Below are 6,000 nucleotides of genomic sequence, written 5' to 3'. Positions count from 1 at the left end.
TGACCACTGTCGCCTACTACGGTCCGTCCGACCTCCATCACCAGACAACGGTATTTCTGACTACGGTCTCCTGCCGACTACGGTCTCCGGCCGACTACGGTCTCCTGCCGACTACGGTCTCCGGCCGACTACGGTCTCCTGCCGACTACAGTTCTTCAGGCCTTTGTCGCCTACTATGGTCCTTCCGACCTCCATCAACAGACAACGGTCTTTCTGACCCAGGTCTCCTGCCGACTACGGTCTCTTTTCAAAAAAAATTATTGTATATAATTTTGAGAGCATTAAAATTGAAAATTATTATAAATATTATAAAATATTTATTAAATAATTGATAATATTTTTTTATTTTTATTGCTCTCTGACAAATTTAATTTTGCAAGGACATTTTATACATACAAAATAAAAAATTATTAACAAAGAAAAAATGTGATGAACACTTTAATGTATTATATTGTAACATTAAATATCATGTTATTTTTAACTATTTGGATAAGTGTAAAAGGAATGCACCAGATTTTTTTTTTTGTTTGAAGTAAAAATAAATTCAGCATAAAGTTTAAAATGGTAGCGATTGGTCAACGATGGAGGGTGGCCATCAGATGCAAGCAGTGGTGGTCGCCTATGGTGTTGGTGTTGTCTTGCGAAGTAAAAATAAATTCAGCATAAAGTTTAAAATGGTAGCGATTGGTCAACGATGGAGGGTGGCCATCAGATGCAAGCAGTGGTGGTCGCCTATGGTGTTGGTGTTGTCTTGCTACTACCGGAGGCAGCGGTGGTAGGCGGTCGGGGTGGTTGGCAGTCGGGGTGGTGGCGATCGCTAGCAGACGGGTGGTGATGACAGGGTAGCTTGTTTGGGTTGAAAACTATTTTAACTAAAGAAATTAATATATTTGAAAACTATTTTTACAATCTTTTAAACGAAATAGTTTACATGAACTCTACCTCCAACTAAACAGCTCCTAAATTAATTTCCTATCGAATTTGGTCTCCCACTGATCAGTAAGAGCTGAAAAAGAGAAAAGTGGGCATGCGTGAGATTCGCATAAATAAACGTTCGGTGAAGTGTGAACCATCAAAGACTTTGGGGAAAGTGGTGGGGGAATTCTGTGTCGGCAGAGGAATCAATCTCTCTCTCTCTCTCCTGTGGTATTTCAAAATGCAACGTAAATATTAACTTTTATATGAATTCCAATCCTCACCTCTTAAATCTCAAAAAAAAAAATTTCCAAACTTTTTTATTATTGTCGCCCCCTCATATAAAAAAAATTTATCTGCAATTTCTTATGAGAGAGAGAATTAAGTTACTTAATATTACTAAATTAATTTATTTTTCAAAATGTAGGACTATCATGTTTATATTTCTTAACAATCTCTCTCTCTAATATTAAAGGGAGAAGTTTTTAAGGTAAACATCATTAGCGTCTTAATTAGGTGATTAAGTAGAATAAAAAAAAGTAAAAGTAGGCATAGTTGCAGGACTTACCAATTTAGACAAAGTCACCCATTGAACATATATATGACTTACATTATTTAAAAATTTTTTTAAAAGCCGGATTGCAAACCCTAAACTATTATTTTTCCTCACGTGCTCGTGTTCCCAAACTCCGCCGAGAGTTGAGATATGTCGTCTCATATGATTCAAGTAAAAATGCATCCTTCGCATGATTTCATTTATGGTAAAGAAGACATTGATATATATTAGTTGTTGGCCTATTAATAATCACCTCAATAGAACCTTCTTTATTGCGTTCAATTTCACGAATTTTGTCCTTAAGATTGTTTAGAAGAGCAAAAAAGGTCATAGTGTTTCATGAACCACCGTTGTTAATATCTCTAACCCACATCTCTCAAATATGCTCTATTCCTATAAAACTCAATTTTCATAATGAATGGATGAAACACCAAAAAAATTTGTTTGATTTGACCTTCTCCTCTTGGCCATCATCAGTGGAATGTGTCAAACATTCCTTCAATCGAGTGCTACCATCCTCGATCAACTTCTTTATAATAATTTTCCGAATCTTATCCAAAACAGATTGAAAAAGTAAGAAGTAGAACAATATTTCCAAACAAAGTTGAGCCTCCAAAATGCTGATATCACTCATTGAAATGACCAACACATATTCAATTTATATAGAAAGGCCATTAGATCTCATTAATGTCAGTTGAAATAAAAAATAAATCATCATATTAATTACTACTATCACAAAGACATGATAATACAAGCCCGCAAAACTAATTTGATAATACATACAATTTGGACAAAATAATTTTACAGCTTATATATTGAGATCACTCAATGTCACAAATGCATGACAACACAAGCCTACAAAATTGATTGGACAATATATATTATTTGGACAAAACGACTTCACAGCTCATATATTGAGATTACTCATTGCATTCTTAGAAATGTACATATATCATGTTTTATATCATGTTACTACAAAATTTCTAACGTATTTAAGATCACTCCCAATCATATGATCAACTTTAATATAAATTGAAACATGTTTAAAAAAAAAAAAAACCTAACTTATAAGTAGCCAGTTGAAAGGGCGACTTTGCCTAATTTTTATTTTTATTTAAAATATACTTAATCTCCTAATTAAGACTCTAATGGTTCTTAACTTAAAAATTTTCCCATATTAAAGCACTCTATTTCATCCATCACTATCCCTCAAATAAAAGCTTTTGAAAACCATAATGTTATAAATTAATAGTTAACTTTATCATATTATAAATATTTTTACCTTTTTTTTTTTTTTGGAAAAGCTGAGGGACAAGCCTACTTTCATTTCATTTCAAAGAAATTACAAAGTAAATTGTACAACTCTTGTATATTTCACTGCAGAGCTGAAAACAAAAATATGCAATGCTCAAGAGCATATAACATAATCCAAAGACAAACTAGTTCAGGAAGAGAATAGTTAAAAACAAAATTTAGAAACTAAGGCTTCGTTTGAGACGGTTTTTTTTATTGCTTCTTAAAACAATTTTTTAGTATAAAATTTTAAATTTTTATATTTAAAAAAGCTGCTTTAATAAGCAGTAAGAAAGCCATCCCAAACAAACCTAAGTGAAAAATCTAGACTTAGACCATTCACAAATGCATCATGAAGACAAGAACTCCTGATTGCCTAAGGAGGAACAAAAACCATCCAGAGAGTAAAATAGAGGGGAAAAAAAAAAAAAAAAAACAGTTCATCAGAGTCCAGAGAAGTCAAAAATATGAAACCGTTGATCCTACCCGGCCAAACAAAGAAAATTTTATTAGGTCCGGACACCTGACGTAGCTCTACATCTGGATGCCAATAAAATGTCGCCACGTGCTAGCTCTTGCTCTTTACCGCGCGGCCCGACGACCCGACCCAGAACGGAAACCCGGTATTGCTATGTTCGTGTATTGCTAGGTATTGCTAGGTATTGCTCGATATTGCTAGGTATTGCTTGACAATAAAGAGAAATATCACTCTGTCAAGACCAATACCGAGCAATACCTAGCAAAACCAGGGTATTGCTCGGTATTGCTAGGTATTGGTCTTGACATAATGGTATTTCTCGTCACCGAGCAAAACCTAGCAATACCCTGGTCTGTACAAATCAGCTAATACATAGAAATATTGGGTTCCGGTCTGAGTCGGGTCGTCGGGCCTCGCAGTAAAGAGCAAGAGCACATGGCGACATTTTATTGGCGTCCGGATGTAGAGTTACGTCAGGTGTCTGGACCTAATAAAAATTCCAAACAAAGAGGCATCCTACTTTAATGCTGTAAGAAATTCAATAAGGAATGTCATCTATGAAGCTTGAGTTGAATAGCTTTTTAGCACATTTAAGAATAGTGACAAGGCTACAAATATGCATTTCAAACTTCCTGCCATTACTTTTTTTCCAAATGTAATAAACTAGAGCCCAAATTGATAAGTACAAGCCAAACTTAATGTCTAGATATAAGTTCATACGCTCTTCGACAAAATTTAAAATTTGTTGCAAGTTTAGCCGTAAGAAGATGGAAGAGAACCAGAGTAGAATGTTACTTGACAGTCGAAAAATAAAATCACATTCGAAAAATAGATGGTTGGTGCTCTCTTGAGATTTATTGCAAAGGATACATGTAGGGTGAACCGGAATGTTTCTCTTAATAAGGGAATCAAAAGTTTTCAACGAGTCATTTAAAGCAAACTAGTCATATAGAGAGAAGCACAAAGAGTGTTGTTTGTACATGCCATAGCTGCTTGACCCAAGATGGAGACCCAACATCCACATACAAATAGTTAATAAAAAAGTGTTTGTTGGGTTTAGACAAACCATTCCAACTAAGAATTCTAGTATCAATGGCGACAATAAGAATATTAGAGATGGAACCATCTCTAATATTTCAGGGCAAAAAGTTAGGAAGCTGCCAAACACCATTAACAAACATTAAGGTGAGAGAGGATAAGGGAGAAACCATCTAAGTTTGCAATAGAGTGATTATTAATCCATGGATCCCATCAAAAAGTGAAATCACAATTTACCCAAATTGGGAAACTCAAAGAAGAAGAAATTTTATCAGTAGTAGCTAGCCTGAATAGCCTTCCACCATTTAGAGCATCCACTAGTGCCCAAAAAAAAAAACTTATTTTTGCTTGCAATATTCATTAAAGAATAATTTTTTAGTAATTCATTTCCAAATTAAGGCACAATTATAAGCAAAGATGGGATCATGAATGTTGGGAATATTAAGCCCACCATGCTGCCTAGGGATGCAAGTATTTTTCCAAGATATGAGTTGAAGTTTCCTAGCTTTAGTGTCATTGTGACCATGAATTAGTTGGGGAGGAGAGTTTAGAAGCATTCTATTTGATTCATATGTGATTGGGTAGGGGGAGGTGAAAGTTGTTGCAAGTAAAGGGCATGAGAAGAGGTAAATATACACCCATGGTTAAACAACTACTTAGGACTAATTTTAGCTCCAAGAGTAGAGACAATTTAAAGGTTAAATGATTTGATAAGATTCTTGAAATTAAGAACCCTATAAGCATGGAAACCTCTAACATTTTAGGAGGCAAAATTAAGGCTTATTATTTGGGTTTGGATGGGGGAGAACGTGGGTTCTTGGCTTTGGAAGTGTCATTGGGCTTTGATGTGGAGGCTTTGGTGTATTGGAGAATCTTTTGAAGATGATTTTGAATTTCAGACTGGATGAAGAGAAGTCTTACAAGTCGAAAACAAGCTCAGAAAATTTGTTGAGTAATAAGTTTGTAGAGGGAAGGTCATTTGGGAGGCCCAGTTCTGAGAGCGGGTTTTTTTAGGTTAAGGAGGCTTCCACCCAATAATCTAAATGATGAATTGTTTATGGTTGGATTTTCTTGGTGCAAAGATGAAGAGGTTGGGGAGGATTTATGTGCTTGAAGGGTCCAATATGGTTTGTAGTCATGGAGGGAACTAAGGATTCTTTAGGAGGTGGCAGGTGAGGTTTTTAGCTATGGCTTCTCCCCCTAATAGGATGGTGAGGAGACTGAGTGTTGGATTGGCTTGATGGGTTTGTTGGGCATAGGGACTAGGGGTGAATAAGAGAACTTTATCCAAGGCACGGGAGGGTTTTCCAGTCATACTGGACCCACAAAGAATGCATTTTCCCAGCTATATTGACAACAACTTCAACATGAAGCTTGGAGGTTTATTTAAATTTGCACACATACTCTGACAAATGTTAGCCAAGTTTTTTTAGCAGTGAGACTATCCACATCTAGTGGAGAACCAACAAGGCTTGTAATTTTAGTGATTCTAAAAGGATTCCAACAAGAGAGAGGGAGATTGTGAATCTTTATTGAGAGAGGTAAAGAGGCAAATTCATCTTTCTTAGGAATGAAATTCACATACTACTTCTTAAAGATGAAAGGCTTACAAAAAAAAGCATGGTCCACTCCAGAATATCTCATAATCATCTGAAGAAGCGAACTTGAATAAAAAGAAGTCATCATTAAGGGAGAGGAGGGAAGGGTTGTCTTTAAGCTG

This window comes from Dendrobium catenatum, unplaced genomic scaffold, assembly GCF_001605985.2.
Source record: "Dendrobium catenatum unplaced genomic scaffold, ASM160598v2 fragScaff_scaffold_1061, whole genome shotgun sequence".
NCBI lineage: Eukaryota > Viridiplantae > Streptophyta > Magnoliopsida > Asparagales > Orchidaceae > Dendrobium > Dendrobium catenatum.
Note: the sequence above shows the minus strand (reverse complement) of the source record.